Source organism: Loxodonta africana, chromosome 14 (assembly GCF_030014295.1).
Source record: "Loxodonta africana isolate mLoxAfr1 chromosome 14, mLoxAfr1.hap2, whole genome shotgun sequence".
NCBI classification, from domain to species: Eukaryota; Metazoa; Chordata; class Mammalia; order Proboscidea; family Elephantidae; genus Loxodonta; species Loxodonta africana.
Window position 1 is genome coordinate 36896202 of NC_087355.1, and position 21139 is coordinate 36917340.

At 39.2% G+C, this 21139-nt stretch overlaps 1 long non-coding RNA gene across 1 annotated transcript in view; it reads left to right on the forward strand.

Moving 5' to 3' along the window:
• Positions 1 to 15533: 15533 nt before the first annotated feature.
• LOC135227620 (uncharacterized) overlaps positions 15534 to 21139 on the forward strand; it is an 81945-nt gene continuing 76339 nt past the window's right edge. The window contains exon 1 of the long non-coding RNA XR_010317793.1: positions 15534 to 15986. This is a non-coding gene — a long non-coding RNA (uncharacterized LOC135227620). The remainder of the gene's footprint in view (positions 15987 to 21139) is intronic.

Sequence of the window (21139 nt, forward strand, 5' to 3'; positions counted from 1 at the left end):
GGTGAAATTTTATATTTAGCCTGTCAAATTTCATAACATTTCCTGTTGGAATTATGATTTACATTGCTTTAAACTTATAAATATCTTATTACATTTTGTACAATACACATTTTTTTAACTACATGTTAAAAACAAAAAAAAAAACAGAGGTTTAATTCCCATCAAGAGAAAAATTTCTTTGCAATCTTGAAAACCAGGAAGTAGATTTTAAATTTAATGCATGAGGTAGTGGGAAATCTTAAGGAATGGGATGATGAGATGAAAAACTTGATTTTAAAAAGTTTCTGCTAAGTGCTTCAGAACCAAAAAACCAAACCTGTTACTGTCAAGTTGATTCCAACCATCGACTCCATAGGACAGCGTAAAACTGCCCCATACAGTTTCCAAGGAGCACTGAGTGAATTCGAACTGCTAACCCTTTGGTTAGCAGCCATGGTTCTTAACCACTGCACCACCAGGGTTTCCATTGCTTCAGAATCTTCCTAAAAGCAAGAGTTAGGTTAGAGTTAGGGTTAAGATAGGAACAGTCTTGCATTAGGGCAAATGGCGAAGAGACCTTGGCTAGTGTAGTGCCAAGGAGTCCAATGGGAAAAAGGCAAATGGAAAATATTCCCAAGGAAAAAATGGGCCAAAATCATACCCTTTTTTGAGGATTAAGGCCCTTAGGACTTACAGAGAAGTATCTTGGTTTCTTTGTCCTTGGATTAAGCAATAATCAGCAATGATTATTCCTATTTTTTTTTTTTTTTACTTTGTTTATATATCTTTGCTATGCCTGCTTTGTCTTCAGGAATATTGTAGGATTATAACACAATATTTTCTGACCTTGATCTTGAGCTGTTGCCTGGGGTTTTCACATATGGACAGTTTTTTGACCTGTTATAATATGTTTGGACAATAATGTGATTCATTAAAAAAAATAATAAAACCAGCCAGTATCATTTCTGTCATTGTTTTAAAATCATAGAACATCAAAATTAATCCTGACTATTTTATCACAGTGCTATGGATACTAACCAAAAGCCCAGCAGTTCGAATCCACCAGGTGCTCCTTGGAAACCCTGTGGGGCAGTTCTACTCTGTCCTATAGGATCGCTATGAGTTGGAATCCACTCGACAGCAATGGGTTTTGGTTTTATTTCATTACACAGAAGGTTTGGAATCATCCAGGATTATAGGTACTGGGGTCCTAAGGAAGTTTGTTTTCTAGATGATAGTAATCACCATCATCATCATCGTCATCCTTAGAACATTCGGCACGTGTGTACCAGGCACGTTGTAAAGTGCTTTGCACATACTATCTAATTTAATCCACTCTTCCCAGGAATATCTTCCCAGGAGATAGATACTACTAGTATTCCCATTTTACAGATGAAGAAACTGAGGTGACAAAAATTAAGTACCCTGCTTAAAGGCATGCTGCTGCTAAGTGACACAGTCACTATTTTGAACACAGCAGTTTGACTTCAAAGCCTAGGCTTTTAATGGTTATACCAAATGGCTAAATCAGCAGCGTCTTTTCTTAGATATGGAGGTCTTTAAGAAGTTGCTAGTTACCACTCACCCCTATCTGTTAGTTTATTAAAGAACCTGTTTTCTTTCCCTAGTGACATATTTGGAGCCATGGCGGCGCAGCGGTTACGAGTTCAGCTGCTATCCAAAAGACTGACTGTTCAAACCCACCAGCCACTCCTTGGAAACCTTATGGGGCAGTTCTTCACTGTCCTATAAGGTCACTGTGAGTCAGAATTGACTTGACAGCAACAGGTATGGTTTTTAGTGATATATTTAGGTGCATTAAAGACCCATATTTGTTGTCAGAGCTTTTATTTAAGTGAAAGAGAAAGCGACTTATCAGGTTTCAGACACTTCTTTGGAGTGTTCTAACTTCGTTTGTTCTCCCTGGAAATGTGCAAACATCCTGAATGTCTATGTGACTGAAGCTGCTGAAGTTAGAAGCATCTCTTACGTCGCTTCCCATTCTTCACCCTAATGCAGTCACTTAACTTTTCTGCAAACTCCATTCACTGCCATACTACGTTAGCACCCAACATCTGGTTGCCAAAGATAAAATCTGTTATTCTTCCCCTGTTTCAAGCTGCCTTATTTTTTATGCATTTGAGGTTTCAGTAACAGCTACTAAAAGTCAGTTTCTTTCTTGGTTCACATGAAGATGAAAATATTTGGAGAAAGCAGACCCCCACAAGTGATTTGCGGTTTTGAAATCATTCATGGTATTTGATGAAGTATAATTTTTAAGTTCAAATTGAAGACAGTTGCAACATGTCAGTCTAACCCAGAATGGTCTAGTATGGGGGTGCCACTGCTGCTCAATTTACTGGGTAATGACTTAAGAGCTCCTTAAGGGGCTCAGCTGCAGTCACCTATCTGCATTTACAGCAAAAGAACAAATCACTTCCTGGTCTGCTTTGCTGGAGGCACATCTGGAAATAAAATTGCATCTGGGCGAACATACAATTTAATTTAAATAAAGTGAGGAAATTACTGCGTTGAAGTTCTCACTTCCTTTTGGAGAAAATGTCTAGCAGTACTGACTTCAGAAATAAGGATCCCACAAGCCATCTGTGCTAAGAGCTGTTTAAATGTGAGCACTCAGAGTGGAATTCCACGCAGCCACCATCACAGGCAGCACCACCGGAGAAAAGCTCCTAGAATTTCTGTTTACAAGAGGGTGGGAAAGTTGTGAAACGGTCTGCTAATTGGATGTGAGGTCCTGATTTGATGAGCTTGCGTACATGCTTTTCCCTCCGGGGTTTATTTGCTGCAGGAGCGCAGAGACTCTGGAGACATCTCACTGCCTGAGGCAGCGTTTTCAGGCCAAGCTGTTATCCCACAAGTAAGGACCAACTAAGTCCAAGCTTTTGGAGTGTATCCCTTCTCTGGTCCTGCCCAGACAGAGAGATGCAAAGGGGAAGGGCTAAAAGTTCAGAATGCCGAATAAAAAAATAAGGAGCTACAACCCTTTCTACATAGGTTTGCATCCAGTTGAGTTGTTTATCTTTACTCAGCTCACTCACTAACTTGCTCACTTACTCACTCACTCATATACAGATTTTAAAGTCATGTTGGAAACATGGCTGAGTAAGTTAGAGGCAAATATAATGCCAACACTGGAAGCAAATTAGGGCCTGATACTAATCTAAGTGGAATCATTTGTTAGGAGAGTTTGCCTTCTCCCAGACAGAAATGAGGTAATGCTCATGTTTAAAGTCATAATGAAATGAAATGAGTGATAATTTCTCACAAGTCAAGACCAAGAGTTTATTAATGAGAATTCATTAATAAGACTGAATAACACAGCATCGTGTCTTCTAGATCATCTTTAGTACAATTACAAAAGTTAAACTGTTTATATAGGATGAAAAAGAAATGAATAATTCTGAATTATAATTCATTTCTCAGCTTACAGAATCCTAAATCTGAAAATTGATTTACATTCATTTATAATTCACTGGGTTTTATAATTCAGGAATATGTGTTTCCATTATATTCCCAACCAGAATCCAACCACGTTAAAAAAAAAGCAAAGTAGAAAGTGTAAACCAGGGGCTCAAGACTGGGCCTCAGCACTAACTGGTATCACATAAAGTATGCAGTTTTTTTTTTTCCCCGCACATTTCTTCTGTGACAAAGAGATAAGGTATCTGAGTGTTTTTCTTCTTTCAGGCAGCAGGACAAAACTTACCAGAATCACCTTTTTTTTTTTTTTTTAGGCCTATTGCCGGTGTTTGAAATGATGAAGTTATAGAAGTCTGGAGTCATTATTTTTTATCATAGAATAATTACACGATAGGATTAATGTGAAAAATCACATTTTTATTTTGTTAAAAATAACTAAGGTGTTAGTATCAATATATAAAAAAAAGACAGCAGAAAGAGCTTTTTTTCCCCATTTAGTGTTTATTTGGCCCGATATCTAGGCCCTCTTGACTTCTTATTTCTAGTTTCCTACTGCAAACACTAGAAGTCATCTTTTTATTCCATCAGAAAGTTGGCAGTCTCCTGGAATGGATCTAGTCCTGCCACCTGCTATTAGTAAGCTGTGGCAAGTTGTATTTTCAAAGGACAGCTGCAGCGTTCTCTCCCATCCCACACATTCCTCTAGAACTTTGCAGTTCCCCCTTTAAAAGAGGCAAAATCTAATTCCCTCCCTTTGAATCTAGGCAGGCTTGCGACTTACCTGAAAGCAACAAAATGTGGAAGAAGTGGTGCTGCATGACTTCTGAGGCTAGGTCATCTTCTGCCCTGTGAACTGGAATACTCATGCCAGAGCCCTGAGCTGCCCTATAAGAAGTCCAACTGCCTCAAGGCAGCCACGCTGTGAGGAAGCCCAAAGCGGCCATGTGGAGAGACCACACGTAGTCCTGAGACTACATGAAGAGACCAAGATGTTCAACCAGCTGCCAGCTGCTCCAGCCACCACTTTTCCAGTTCAGCCACTGTCTGCCCCTGCAGAAGCACTCTGAGCCATGACCACCCAGCTGAGCCCTTCCTTCCAAATAGCTCATCCACAGAAACCATAGAGATAATAAAATAATTGTGTGTTTTAAGTTACTAAATTTTGGAATGATTCGTTATTGTTACATCGCCATAGTAACTAGAGTGTAGATTAAAAATAAATAAGTAAAACTAGTTGCCATTGGGTCAACTCCGATTCATGGCCACCACATATGCATCAGAGTAGAACTGTGCTCACAGAGTTTTCAATGGCTTATTTTTGAAAGTAGATCCCTAGGCCATTCTTCCAAAGTACCTCTGGATAGATTTGAACTTCCAATCTTTCGGTTAGTAGCTGAGCGCTTAACTATTTACGCCATCCAGGGATCCTTAGAACACAGGTACAGGGAAGAACTTAAATTACAAATCAAAGCAGAACCCCTGCCTTCGAAGTTAACTGGCAGAAGAACTTCTGGGGCAGATCTATGGGAAGACAGCCACTCTTCTTGATGAATTTCCCATACCACCATTTATCATTAATTTGTTGAAAACTCTAGACCATAGCTTACAATATTAAGACGCTAGAATCCAAAAGGCTAGTTTTATTTTGTCTATAACTATCCCAGGTGAAATTGCAAAAGAGTTAAAGCAAGAAAGAAAGTGAAGTTATATAGCAAGTGGGTTAAAGTTACTCCTGTTGTTGTTGTTAGTTGCCGTTGAGTCAATTGCAACTCGTGGAGGCTCTAAGTGTGCAGGGTCGACCTGCTCCATAGAGTTTTCAAGGCTGTGATCTTTAGAAGCAGATTGCCAGGCCTTCCTTTTGAGGTGCCGCTGGGTGGGTTTGAATCACCAACCTTTCGGTTAGTAGTCCAGCACTTAACCATTTGCACCACCAAGGGACTCCAGAATTACTTTTTATCAATCAAAAATTTTCCTGAGCACTGTCTCTGGCAGGCGAGTTCTCTCCCCACTTTCTAAGTGGCAAACTTTAACAGAACTCCTACTGTGCTTCCAGGATTTCATGCTCCTCCTTGGGAAGGAGGGCTATGATTAAAGGATAAAACAGTCTAGGAGAAAACATTGGAATCACCCCTCCCTGAAGAGTAGTGTTTTCAATTCAGATGTATTAACTTGTGTCACTGAGTAGGCTGCTTTGTTAATAAAAGGGTCCTTCAAGGCTTGTCTTGTATGGGTTGTGTGTATGCTGTATCATGTAAGCAGCTCAGGGAGGAAATTTTCTTGGCTCCGGTATTCCTGTTGCTCCTGACAGCACCTACCACAGCTTTGCACGCAGGAAACAAGTGGTAAATATAATGTCCGAATGGGAACATTTCAAGGAATTAGCAATCCAGCCTTCTCCTTCAAGTGTTTACAAGACATAATAATGATATCCAACATAATCGTTGAGTACTTACTCTGTATCAGGCATGGCGTGAAATATTTAAAAGCCTTATCTCACTTAACCTTCACGATATTCACTGAACTGGTATTTGGAAAAAAAACCTGGTGTATGTGTGTGGGAGAGGATGACTACACTCAGACTTTTGGCTATCGCTCTTGAATTTTCTTTGCAGCTTCACGATGTAGTGAAGGCATGGGAAGAGACTGTTTTTTGTTTTTGTTTTTTCTATACAGTCTTACTGGGCACACAGTAGTCATGGGAGGGTATGGAAAACAGAACATAATACAGCAGGATCAAGCCTACCACAATAGCTATCAGAGCCAGCCTCACCTAAGACAGATAATATGGCAGTCATGTGGATGGAAGTGGAAAATGGGATGAAACGAAAGGAAGTGTTCTCTCCTCAAAGATGTCTTCCCAGATGATTTGGTTTAAAAGCCCCCACACCTCCCCCAGCCCCTGCAGGCCCTGCTCTCTGTCCCTTCATAATTTTCACTCTCACCCTCATTGTTTATTGTCGGGCTTGCACAACGGGCTTACATGCTCCGTGAGATCAGGGACAGCAGGGACTCTGCTGTGTCCCCAGTGCCTGGAACTGTGCCTGGCACAGTAAGTATTCGAAGAATATTTGTCAGATAACTTAAATGAATGCAAACAGACTTTAAGAATTGAAAAGGGGTAATTTGATGAGAGAACAGTTTAGGAGAAAAGAAAGGAGAAGCACACCCAAGTTAGGGACTGAAAGCAGACAGACGCTTGAGGGAACACATGAGATGAAACTAGACTATTCCCATCCCTCTGTCCCAAGTGTCATTTTTTAAACTGCAGTAAATATGACTTAGTAAAGGTTTTTTTTTAGTAAAGCCACAGGCACATGATCCAGGAACCTGCTGTTTCTAACCATCCAGGAAGCTTCAGTTTCAAAGCAACTTCGGCTGCCACAGAGGAGTTGTCTTCATTTTCCCTTCTGATTTAAAGACATCCTTAGGTGGTCCAAACAGTTAACACACTTGCTGCTGACTGAAAGGTCGGCAGTTTAAGTCCAACCAGAAGTGCCTCAGAAGAAAGCCCTGGCAAACTACTTCTGAAAAATCAGCCACTGAAAACCCCCATGGAGCACAGTTACACTCTGACACATGAGGTCACCATGAGTTGGAGTCAACTCCAGGGCAACTAGTTATAGATATTGCCTTTTCATTTTTATTGATTGCTTCCTAGGTTTGCAGAAAATGACCTGTTGGAAAATGGCCCAGGTTATTCCTTTCCATGTGCATTTACAAAGACCTACTGTATGCAAGGCAGGTGTTAGGCAGTGTCATAAAAGCCAAGGTAAATCAGATATAGGTACAGTCCTCAGAAAGAGCCATGGATCCTACCAGGCTGTACCATTTTCAGTGAACACCTGGACAATGTTTCTTTTCTGTAGAAGCAAGTGACAGTTTGGATTAAATCACTGAGTTTATTTTCACTCCTCTCACCAGCTGTATGGAAGCTTTCATGATATTCTTTAATGTCATAGAAATTTTCCCGTGGGTTGTGTTGGCCCGTCCCTTTCCTTCTCAAAGCAGAATGCAGGGGGGAAAAAGTATTAGGACATCTGATAAATGTGCCTGTGGGAAATGAAGACGTGTTCCTCCCATATCTGACTTTACCACCATGACAGTGTATGAGTCATTTCAAGGAGTCTCCAGATTACAGTCATTTTTTTTTTCTTTTTGAATTTCTGTCTTTACAAAGACAATTTTATAGTCCTGAATATCACATTAATTTGCTTGTTCATGCATTTATTAATTGAACATATATGTCTTGAGTAACTATTCTATGCCAATAATCCCCCACTCCGAAGGAGCCTAAAGTCTTGAAGGAATTTAGACATGCAAACCCACAATTTTAATACAAGAAGATATTTGGTTTAATAAAGATAGGTGTCAGCCTGGGGAAAGCAGAAGGAAGGAGCCTAAGTTGTGAGACTCAGGGAAGCCTTCACCAGAGAGGTAACAATTGGGCTGAGACCTGAAAAATGAGTAAGAGACGGCTGGCAGAAAAGTAAGAAGGCAAAGTGCACCCCAGGCATTTGGAAGGGTTAGGAAAGATGGTGATGCATACATGTCTCAGTGTAGCTGTAGTGGAAAAAAAAGAGGGAAGTGACAGAAGAAACTGGAGAGGAAGGTAGGAGTCTACTCATGGAAAGGCCTTGTATTTCATGAAAAAGAGTTTAGATATTTATCCTGGAGGGCATGTGAAATCACTAAAAAATTTTGAGCAAGGGAAAGATGTAATTAGTTTGTTTTATAAAGATCTTCTGGCACCATAATGAGGGCTGAATTAAAAATAAGGATGAGAGATGTAGGGGAAGGAGGAGGGACAAGGGACCAGTAAAGAGGCTGTTGAGATAACATAGGTGCTGTTGTTCTGACCTGAAGAAGTTTTGGTGGAAATGGAGAAGCAAGAGACAAACCTGAGAAATAGTTAGAAGGTGAAAGTTACAGGGCTAGATGTTGATTAGATGGGAATAGTCAAGGAAGAGGGGGATGACTAGAAAAAAACACTCAAATTGTCTTAGGCAGCTTGGCTTGTGATTACATTACCTACTGAGATGTGGCACGTATGAAAGTGGCTGCTGGTAGCATAACTTTTTTTCCTCGAATTTTGACAGTGAAGAAAAAATGTAGAATGGCATGTAACCAGAGGGGAATGAGAATCAAGGAAGGCTTTTTCAAATTTTCTTTCCCTTTTCTAAAATGGGAATTATAAGAGAGATATGCGGACGTCTTCAAGGTCAGGAGAAAAGCTCAAAGGGATGGAAGCTTGGTCCTGGAAGTGGTGGCAATGAGAAGAAGCTCAGAGCGCAGCTGGCTCAGAGCACAGAGCACAGAATGGCCTCAGGTTGGGGAGGGACACCTCCTGTTTGTTGGAGGCTGGAAGAGAATGGCTGTTGTTAGTTGTCATCAAGTCGATTCCCACGCATGACAACCCCATGTAAAACAGAACAAAATGTTACCGGATCCAGCACCATCCTCACAATTGCTGGTATGCTTGAGCCCATTATTAGAGCCATCTTGTCAATCTAACTCATAGAGGTTTTCCTTCATTTTGGCTAACGTTCCACTTTACCAAATATGATATCCTTTTCTAGAGATGGATCTTTCCTGATGACATGCCCAAAGCAAGCCAGACAGTCCCGCCATCCTTGCTTCTAAGGAGCATTCTGGCTGTACTTCCTCCAAGACTGATTTGTTCATTCTTCTGGCAACCCATGGTACATTCAGTATTCTTTACCAACACCGCAGTTCAAATGTATGAATTCTCCTTCAACTTTTTTTCATTGTCCAGGTTTCACATGCATATGTGGTGAACGAAAATACCATAACTTGGGTCAGGCACACCTCAGTCTTCAAAGCGACATCTTTGTTTTCTAACACTTTGAAAAGGTCTCACAGCACAGAGGGAGTATTACCAGGTAACCTCAATTGTGAAAGGCACAATCAGGCACCAGGCAAGGGGTAGGTGGAGGGTTGTGAAAGACTTGGGAGGCATGATGAAGTTTGGAAATTGCACAGTGAAGGAGAATTTATCAGAGACGAGGATGGATCTGTCAAGCTATTATACATTATTATAACACATTTTTTTCTAACTCTCCATGCCTAAATTCACAGTAAATATGTATTTTTTTCTTAAAGGATTCCAAATTTATATCTCTTCAGAATATGTTTTGGTCTCACTTTCTGCCAGAGACACCCCTACAATTATTCCCTCCACCACCAACACTCCCACCCACTGAATTTATTCTCCTATAACAGAGCAGGGTCTCAGGATTTAATGAACCTAAAAATCACTGAAGTCACTTGTTCAACTGACTTGTTGAAATAAACCTTAGCTCAGAAATTCTGGTCAAGTAGGTCAGGTGTTAAACAACCACCACAGATGATTTAGGCACAGATGGTCTAAGGACCCAAAATGAGAAGTGGAAGGAGGACTCGGGCAGCACTGGAGATTGTTCAAAATCATCAAACATGAGAACGTTTCAGAAACTTGTTTCCTCCACTAAAATGAAGAAGGGCCAGCAGGACTTCAAAGAAGTTTTTGAAGTAGGTTTGCAGATCTAAGCTACGTTTGGTAGAGGTAAAAGGCAAATTGGAATTGACAAGGAGAGATGACTCTCAGTCTAGTTGGGAGAACAGAGGTGTGAATAAGTTACTGTAACATATGGTCAGACATAATAGTTGCTTTGAACACAGTAGTTGCTGGAATGTGGGTACTGCCTTTAATGGCAGAGGGAGATGGGTGGAAACCATTTTAACTTATAACGATCAACTGAATTCTAACCACAGAGTGATATGTAACTACATATTATTATCGGGGAACCACAATATTGTAGTTGGTAATTGTTGGCTTGATAATGGTGTTATTTTCTACAGACTTATAAACACAGAAGAAAAGTAAAGATATCTATTCCTATACCAGGAGATGTACTAGAATGTTCACAGCATCATCGTTTATAATAAACTTCAGAACGACAACAGAATAAATGTCTATTTTTTTTTTTTTAGTTTTAACCATAGAATGGATAAATAAACTCTGGTATATTCAAATAATGGAATATGCTACAGAAATGAAATTATTGAAATACTCCTTCATTAAACAATATGATTACATCACAGGAATATAATATTGAGGGGGAAAAAGCAAGATATGGAAGAACATATATAGTGTGATCTTTACTATGAAAAGTACAAAGAAACACGCAACACCAACAGATGGTAAAGCTAGATAGAAATGTAAGAGAATGATAAAAATTCAATATAGCAACTATCAAGACAGAAGGAAATAAAGCTACCTTAAGGAGGGGCTCACAGGACTTTAAAGATAATGGTGACATTCTTTTTCTTAAACTGAATGGGGATACTGGGATTTGTTGAGCCATTATTCTCTAAAAATTACGGTATTTCATAAATGTGCTTATGTAGCCACTGAACACTCAATGAAATCAATTAAAAAGGGAAAATTATATATTTGGAGAATCTTCAAAAGAAGATATGGCATTTTCTTGGTTTTATTCACCTTGCATCTGGCCTGGACTGGACATGAATCAAGTTTAAAATCTGCCTTTACCAATGAACGCTATGCACAGCTTTTAGGAATAAACACAAACTTATCACAACTTAACTTCAATAAATTATTTTCATAGAAGCCAATGTTCATTTAATACTTACATTATATGCCCAGCTTGTTCCATACTTACTGGGGAGTCTTAGGCTATATGAAAATGTCTAATTGGAAAAAAAAAAAAAAAAAGTGGCTAGAATGATGTTAAATAGGAATTTAACATTTATCTTAATCACATCCTATGGGTATACGTACAATATTGAGTGCCTATTATATGTAAAAAAAAAAACCAGTTGCTGTCCTGTCAACTCCATCTCATGGCAGCCGCATGTGCATCAGAGCAGAACTGTGCTCCATAATGTTTTCAGTGGCTAATTTTTCAGATGCAGAATGCTGGGAGTTTCTGCCAAAGTACCTCTGGGTGGACTGAACCTCCAACCTTTCAATTTACAGCCAAACATATTAGCCATTTGCACCACCCACCAGTGGCAATCATTGAAAATCCGATGGAGCACGTTCTACTCTGACACAGGTAGGATCACTGGGAGTCAAAGTTGACTCAGCAGTGACTGGTATTACGTACAAGCACTGAGAATGCAACGTGAACCTGCTGAATAAAGAGAAAGATCATCTATATCTTCCTGGGGTGATCCAACGTGTTTTTTTAGAGAAGATGAAGGTTGAACTGAGCCTTGAAAAAATGAATTGAATTTAGCAAGAGGAAGAAGAGGTAGAAGGAAGGGACAAGGCATTCTGGGTGGAGAAGGATTTAAAGGCTCAAAGCTAAACCAAAAAAAATCAAACCCTTTGCCATCGAGTTGATTCTGCTGTAAACATTATTATGCAAGCATACTGCCACAACTTTCTCTCACAGAGCAGCTAGTGGGTTTGGACGACTGGCCTCTAACCAATCACTTAACCACTGTACCACCAGGGCACCTTACACACAAAGCTAAGAGACAGTAAATAGTTCAGCAGAACTAGACTACAGACATGTGGAAAATTGGTAGGATGTGAGAGGCTAAAGGGCATATGTACTAAACTGTGAAGTTTGACTTTACCCTGAAAGCTATGGGAAGCCCATTGAAGTACATCTACCACTCACTTATCAATTATCTCATTATCTAAAACCTCACATTTACGACAATGGTAAAAAATCTACCATCTGACTATTTTGCACATTAACCATGTACTTCTGGCAGTAATGAACGAATGCCACGTGCAAGGCAAGAGTAACGCTGGCTGTGATGGTTAAGGTTATATGTCAATTTGACTAGACCATGATTCTCAGTGGTTTGGCAGTTATGTAATGATGTAATTTGGCTGTATGTAACGACGGGATGTAGTCATCCTCCATTTTGTGATCTAATGTAGTCATCCTCCATTTTAGCATAACACCAATTTTCGCCTAATGACCTGGTCTGTAAGTCAACCACGTCAATAAGCGAAGAGTGAGTGTATTTAAGAAGAGTGGTGTCATGGTCAGACTTGTGTTCAAGAATAGTCACTGACATGAGTTTGCAATATGAACTGAAGGGTAATCACATTAGATGGAGATAGGGAGACTAATTTGAAGGTTTCAGCAGATAGGCAAGCACTTACACTATAGTCCCAGCTTGTCCCCTACTTAGTGGGGAGTATTAGGCTATATGGGAATGTTTAAGTGGAAAAAAAAATGTTGGCATGAAGTAAGGCACTGCCTGCAGGGATGGGAAAGGGAAGCAAATTGAAGAATCATTAAGGAGGTAGACTCTAGAGGACTTGGTAACTGACTGGATAAAGCGGCCATGGATACACAAGGAGCAGAAGGAGTCTTGAAGGATCCCAAGGTTTCTGGTAATGAAATTTAGAAAAATTATAGATAGATTCAATTTTGATTCCTTTTGATTAGCTGAAACCAGATGGCCAATAAGAAATTTAATGAATAGGGAATAATTGAAATACAGGCATTACTTTAGCAAATACTTGTTAAATACTGTCTTAGTTATCTAGAGTTGCTGTAACAGAAAAACCACGAGTGGATGGCTTTGACAAATAGAAATTAATCTCTCAGTCTAGGAGGCTAGAAGTCTGAATTCAGAACACCAGCTCCAGGGGAAGACTTTCTCACTCTGTCAGATCTGGGGGAGGATCCTTGTCATCAATCTTCTACTGGATGTAGGTGTTTCTCAGTACAGGGACCCCCAACCCAAAGGACGCACTCTGCTCCTGGCTTTTCTATCTTTGTGATAGAAGGTCCCTCTCCTCTCTGCTCGACTCTGTTTTATGACTCAAAAGTGATTAACTCAAGATACAACCTAACCCTGCAGATTGTGTGTTGCCTCATTAACATAACTGCCTCTAATTCTGCCTCATTAACATCACAGAGGTTAGGATTTACAACACATAGGATAATTGCATCAGATCACAAAACGGAGGACAACCACACTATAACGGGAAAGATCGCCTAGCCAAGTTGACACACAATTGTGGGGGGGGGATGAAATTCAATCCATAACAAGTACCTATTATCTGTCAAATAATATGGTGGTTGCCAGTAACAGAAAGATGAATAATGCATGGTTCTTGTCCTAACTAAAAAAACAAAAACTTCGAGTCTGAGGGGTGGTACACATCAGGTAAACACGATCATTAGGATACAATGAGATGCTAATGACACATGATAAAACCTGGTTGTGGTGAAACTGTAGTAGATGAATACTAAAGAATTTACATTCTCTGATCATCACAAATACTAATTAAATAAATAAACACTAAATAAAGTCCCTTTATAGGGACTGGCATGTTTTGAATACCCACTATGTGCCAGACTTGGTGAATGTGCTTTGTGTATATGATCTCCATAAAGGGCAAGATTCTAAAAAATTACTTTTAAATCAACTCAGTCTCCTTTCCCCCAAAAGATCTTAATGACCCCAACACTATTCTAATTAATTACATGGTGGCTTATTTGGAGTAGATTCATTTCTGTTTGACTACGCAATAGTACTTTTTCAGTATCCCCTTTGGCTATGATTAACCAAAATACACAATTACTTTAATGAACAACAAAAAAGAATAAAAGATAACCTTTTGCAAAGGTGCACATTTAGACTGCTAATTACAGCACCTAACTAACAATGTTCCCAGTGATGGATTTAGTTCTCACTTAACAAGATATAAGAAAACATTAACAGATTGCATACACAGTCCGTGCCTCTTTGTTCTCTTTAACAGACCCAGCTGAATATTAACTACCAACAGTGGTTTCACACATGAAGGAGCCTGGGGTCACTTGAAGCAGCAGGTTTGATCGGTGGACCTTACATGCATTCTCTTGGTCCCTCCAGAGGCCTGGCTAGTAGGTAAAATGGATACGTTTTTCAAGGACACACATTCTTTGCCTTTGCAGTTACATTCAGGGCTGCATGGCTGTTGGGGAGACGTAATGCATGGAGACGTACTGCCTCTGGGCTAAAAGACATTTTCTCTCTGAAATTTTCTCTGAGATCCTTTGACGACAGATGTTATGATTGCACCCTTGATCAGTGAAAAGGTTTGATGTTTTATACTTTACATACAGTCTCAGTCAATTCAGTGAAACAGCCTTTTATGAGGTGTGGAGACTGTCTGGTCCCAGGGGAGGCTATTTGGTCCCAGAGCTGTGTTCCATCTACCATTCCAGGCAGGCTGTTTTCTTCACATCAGTCAACGAAACTGCAAGTTTCTTTCTACATATGTCTAATATTTATAGGAGCCCTGGAAAAGGTGGTGTGCTGGTTTAAGCACTTGGCTACTAACCAAAAGGTCAGTGGTTCAAACCTACCCCTGCTCCTTGGGAGGAAGATATGGCAGTCTGCTTCTGTAAATATGTACAGCCTTGGAAGCCCTATGGGCAGTTCTACCCTGTCCTATAGGGCTGCTATGAGCTGGAATCGACTTGATGGCAGTGGATTTGTTTTGTTTTGTTTTTTCTGCAAACTCCAACATGCTGCATGTGAGATATGAGCAAAAGAATTCTGAATTTGGCTCTGCCACTTGCCATCTCTGTATCTTAGGCAAACTTCCCTCGCCTCCCTAAGTTTCAGCTTGTTTAGATGTAAAAGAGGAAATGATATGTTTTTCAGGGTTAAATTAGATAATACATTTAAAATGCTCTATAAATGTTAATAAGTTACCAAACAAATGTGATATACAGTGCGTTAGTAATATGTGTATCGCCAAGCATAATACTCATGTGAGTATAATCTTTTTCTTTTCATGATTATGAGCAATCAGTGAAGGCAGCCCCTCATGTCTTATACAACAAAGCTTTCAGAAAAGAAATTTCTGAAAAGGAAAAGTAGATTTGTTTTACATGATCTGTAGACTACTCATGACCTTACATATTTTTGATAATAAAAATGTCATGCTACCAGTTATCTATAGAAATTGTAGTGCTGAGAAAATCTATGATGTTTACCAAGAAGATATCTGCTATAACGTAAATTAGAGTTCATTTAAAGCATCTTCATTATAATTGGAACAAAAAAATATATAAAAAAGATTTTTATTATCTGCCAAAAGATAGGAAGAAAAAGAGGTTTAAAGAAGAGGAAAATATGAAATTAATATATTCAAAGCAATGGTCATCTACAAAATAAACTCCTGTTCATAAAATCACATCAGTGAAATGAAAAATATTTGTGAGCATAGTTGTTGTTGTTGCTAGGTGCTATCGAGTTGGTTCCGACTCATAGCGAGTTTATTCACAACAGAACAAAACACTGCCCAGTCCTGCTCCATCCTCACAGTTGTTGTTATGTTTGAGCCCATTGTTTCAGCCACTGGCACAGTGATGACATAATCCATCTTGCCCAGGGTGTTCCTCTTTTTCGCAGACCATCTACTTTACCAAGTATTATGTTCTTCTCCAGGGACTGGTCCCTCCTAATAACGTGTCCAAATCATGTGAGATGAAGTCTCGCCATACTCACCTCTAAAGATCATTCTGGCTGTACTTCTTCCAAGACAAATTTCCTTGTTCTTCTGGCAGTCTATGGTATGTATATTTAGTATTTTTCGTCAACACCATAATCCAAAGGCATCAATTCTTCTTTTGTCTTTCTTATTCATTTTCCAACTTTCACATGTGTATGAGGTAATTGAAAATACTATGGCTTGGGTCAGGCATGCTTTAGTTCTCAAAGTAACATCTTTGATTTTTAACACTTAAAAGAAATCTTTTGCTGCAGATTTGCCTAATGCAATGCGTCATTTGATTCTTGACTGGTGCCTCCATGGGCATTGACTGTGGTTCCAAGTAAAATGAAATCCTTGACAACTTCAATCTTTTCTTCGTTTATTGTAATGTTGCTTATGTTGAAATGTAATCCATACTGAAGGTTGTGGTCTTTGATATTCCTCAGTAAGTGTTTCAAGTCCTTCACTCTTCACTTTCAGCAAGCAAGGTTGTGTCATCTCCTATCTCAGGTTAATTCGTCTTCCTCTTGTCCTGGTGTCCCGTTCTTCTTCCTGTAGTCCGGTTTCCCAGATTGTTTGCTAATTATACAGATTGAACTAAGTATGGTGAAAGGGTACAACCCTGACACACACCTTTCCAGATTTTAAACCATGCAGTACCCCCTCGTTCTGTTCAAACGAGAGCCTCTCGGTCTATGTACAGGTTCCTCATGAGCACAATTAAGCGTTCTGGAATTTGCATTCTTTGCAGTGTTATCCATAATTTGTTATGATCCACACAGTCAAATGCCTTTGCATAGTCAGTAAAACATAGGTGAATATCTTTCTTGTATTCCCTGCTTTCAGCCAAGATCCATCTGACATGAGCAATGATATCCCTTGTTCCACATCCACTTCTGAATCTGGCTTGAAATTCCAGAAGTTCCCTGTCAATGTACTACTGCAAATGTTTTTTAATTATCTTCAGAATAATTTTACTTGCATGTGATATTAATGATATTCTTCAATAATTTCCAAATTCCACTGGATCATCTTTCTTTGGAATGGGCACAAATATTGGTCTCCTCCAGTTGGTGGGCCAGGTATCTGTCTTCCAAATTTCTTGGCATAGATGAGTGGGTGCTTCCAGCGCTGCATTTGTTTGTTGAAACATCTCAATAGGTATGCCATCAACTCCTGGAGCCTTGTTTTTCACCAGTGCGTTCAATGCAGCTTGGACTTCTTCCTTCAATAGCGTAAATTGTTGATCATATGCTATTCTCCTGAAATGGTTGAATGTCAACAAATTCTTTTTGGTAGAATGACTCTGTGTATTCTTTCCATGTTCTTTTGATGCTTCCTGCATCGTTCAATTTTTTGCCCATTGAAGCTTTCAATATTGGAATTCGAGCCTTGAATTTTTTCTTCAATTCTTTCAGCTTGAGAAATGCTGAGAGTGTTCTTCCCTTTTGGTTTTCTAACTCCAGGTCTTTGCACATTTCATCATAGTACTTTGCTTTGTCTTCTTGAGCCACTCTTTGAAATCTTCTGTTTAGTGCTTTTTCTTTGCCATTTCTTCCTTATGCTTTAGCTACTCTATGTTCAAGACAGAGTTTCAGAATCTCTTCTGACATCCATTTTGGTCTTTTCTTTCTGTCTTTTTAATGACCTTTTGCTTTCTTCACATATGATGTCCTTGTTCTTATCCCACAACTCATCTGGTCTTCGGTCATTAGTGATCAATGTGTCAAATCTGTTCTTGAGTTAGCCTCTAAATTCAGATGAGGTATACTCAAGGTGGTACTTTGAATCTTGTGGACTTGTTTTAATTTTCTTCAGCTTTACCTTGAACTTGCATAGGAGCAATTGATGGCAGTTCCACAATTCGCCCCTGGCCTTGTTCTGGTGATATTGAGTTTCTCCATAGTTTCTTTGTACAGATGTAGTCGATTTGATTCCTGTGTGTTCCATCTGACAAGATCCACATGTATAGTTGCCATTTATGTTGTTGAAAAAAGGTATTTCCAATGAATAAGTCGTTGGTCTTGCAAAATTCTATCATGCAATCTCTGATGTTGTTTCCATCACCAAGGCCATATTTTGCAACTACAGATTCTTCTTTGTTTCTAACTTCTGCATTCCAATCACCAGTAGTTTTCAATGTATCTTGATTGCATGTTTGATTAATTTCAGACTGCAGAAGTTGGTAAAAATCTTCAACTTCTTCAACGTTGGCATTAGTGATTGGTGAGAAAATTTGAATAATAGCTGTATCAACTGGCCTCCCTTGACTGTGTATGGATACTACCCTATCACTTACAGCCTTGTACTTCAGGATAGATCTTGAAATGTTATTTTTGACAATGAATGTAATGCTATTCCTCTTCAATTTGCCATTTCCAGCATAGTAGACCATATGGTTGTCCAGTTCACAATGGCCAATACCAGTCTATTTCAGCTCAGTAATGCCTAGCATATAGATCATCAAGTGTTCTGTTTCATTTTTAACAACTTACAATTTTCCTGGATTCATTTCCACATTCCGACTAATAATGGATGTTTGCAGCTGTTTCTTCACATTATGAGCCACACATTGTAGTTCCTCTGTAATATTTATTTGCTTTCTAAGAGTTCTTTTTTTTTTAATTGATAGACTACAGCACTATTAAAAATAAATGAAATTGCTTTTGAGAGGTCTAGGATCAAGCCTAAGGCACTAAGTCCAGAACCCCTCACCGATGAAACATCTACTTTATACAACTTGCTCTTTTTTCACCTGGGAAGTCAATGATCTTAGTGACAGAAATATAAAAGATATCATCCAGGGCTCGGAAGTCAAAGCAGCCAGCAGGATCTATTCCTCACCCAACTCCCATCCATATATTTTAGGGTTCAAAAATCCCACAACTACATATCTTCCATTTAACCAGATACTAGCAAAAAAAGGCTGTTCTTACCCAGTTCAGTATTTAATCATTTGGGCTGTATTCTTGCTCCAAATAAGAATATGCAACAGGAAGGTATGTGTGGGGAAATAATCCTGTATTGTCATGCTCCAAGGGGCATTTTTACGAAATCAGTTCATTTTAAAATCGCACAAGCTAATGCGGACACCAAAGGCTTGGCTGCTAGAAGGTTCCCTTAAGGACTGGTCTGCCAAGTGTTTCCTTGAAGAGCCAGTGGTTCTGTCTTGTTTTTTTTTTTTTGTTTTCTCTTAGTTATGTTACATTTTCTCTATGCAAATAATTTTGAATTGCCATTGTTGGTTTTTCCTACCCTGTAATCAATGAGCCCTGGTGGTGCAGTGGTTAAGAGCTCAGCAGCTAATCAAAAAGTCGGCAGTTCGAGTCCACCAGCTGCTCTCTGGGAACCCTATGAGGCAGGTCTACTTTGTCCTAGAGGATTGTCAGAATTCACTCGACAGCAATGGGTTTTGTTTTTTTTTTTTTAATCAGTGATTTTATAAAAAGGTGATAACAGCCATACTATGCCTATGATCTATCTTATTGCCCAACACTGTGGCGATCATCCTTTGCCTTTTAGAGCCCCTGAGTGATTCACCTGGTGAATGACAGCTGAAGTTATAGTGATATGTGGGTTCTGGAGACTGTAAGCTAAGGAAGATCCTCCCATTTTTTACTCATGTCATAGAACTACAGCACCCAACTTTCTTCCGAAAAGGTGGTATTTTCGAAATAGCCAGATTACACTGGTAAAATGCATAGGCTCTTGAAACACTGGTTTTTATTTTTAGACTAAGTATTTCTTCAAAGATTAGAGAAAAAGGGAGGGGCCTCTTTTTTTTTTTTTTTCTTCTCTTCCACCTACGATGCCTAGGTACCTAATGCTAAACTATTTGCAATGTGAAATCTTTCATTATTTTTTTTCCTGAAAATTTAATTCTCCAAGTTTTAAAGAGAAACATAAAGCTTTATGACAGATCATTTTTGTTGAAAATAAAGCATTGCACTGTGATGTAAAGTGACCAATGATACTACAATCAAATGTTCTTTATATTTTCAGTTAGGGATTGATTTCTTTCTAGGAGTAAAACTCTTGTCAAGTGAATGAATAACCATTCATGCACCCATTAATCCACTGCATATTTATTATGTTCTGTACCAAGCTTTGGATCGCCCCGCACAACTTGGGGTAGTGAGCGTATCCTGAGTGGTTTATGAATGGGTTGAGGTGAAGATGATGACTAATTAGGTAGGGATGGAGCTGACAATCTTTAGAGATACTGAATGCAAAATGAGGGCAACAATAAACATCAGAAAGGAGACCTGGTGGAAAAGTGGTTAAGTGCTCAGCTGCCAACCGAAAGGTCAGCAGTTCGAATCTACCAGCCTCTCTGTGGGAGAAAGATGTGGCAGTCTGCTTCCGTAAAGATTTACAGCTTTGACAACCCTATGGGGCAGTTCTACTCTGTCCTATAGGGTCATTATGAGTCAGAATTGACTCCACAGCAATGAGATTTTTTTTTTTAATAAACATCAGAAGATTTCAAAGAGAAGAACACAATTGGCTCTTTAATCTCCCATTCCTTTTCTACCTACCTACTACACCCCTAGTCTATCTTGCTTAGGAGGTGGCCTGATTTTCTAAAAATATCCTAGATAACCACTGAGTGTTTGTATGCTTTGGCAGATGCCTAATAGTCAAAATGATAAATGGCTAACGTTACAATAAAATGGTGACTACAACTGTTGTTCATAAAATTCCACACTGTGAAAGCAATCAACATGAAGCCAAATTTAGTTTTTCAGTTTATCCAAAAAAGAATGGTGTGTCTTTAGAGAGAACCTTTCACTTCATGGCTCCTCAGAGAGGAAGGAAAACACCGACCTCATATAAGCCCTTTCAGCTGAGTGTGGTTCTTGTTCTTCTCCACCGGATTGTTCAGATCATGCTCCTTCTCCCTGTATTTTCCCTGACTGAGGAAAGGAAGGTACTAAAGAATCATTAAAAGAAATACAGGGCAAATCAAAACCACAATGAGTTACCATTTCACTCCCACTAGAATTAAAAAAAAAAAAGCAGAAAATAACAGAAGTTGGCCAGAATGTGGGGAAACTGGAACCTTTACCCACTGCTGGTGGGAATGCAAAATGGTACAGCCATTGTGGAAAACGGTGTGCTGGTTCCTCAAAAAAAATTACAAATAGAGATACAATATGACCCAGAATTCCACTCCTAGGTATATACCCAAAAGACGTGAAAGCAGAGACTCAAATAGAGACTTTTACACCA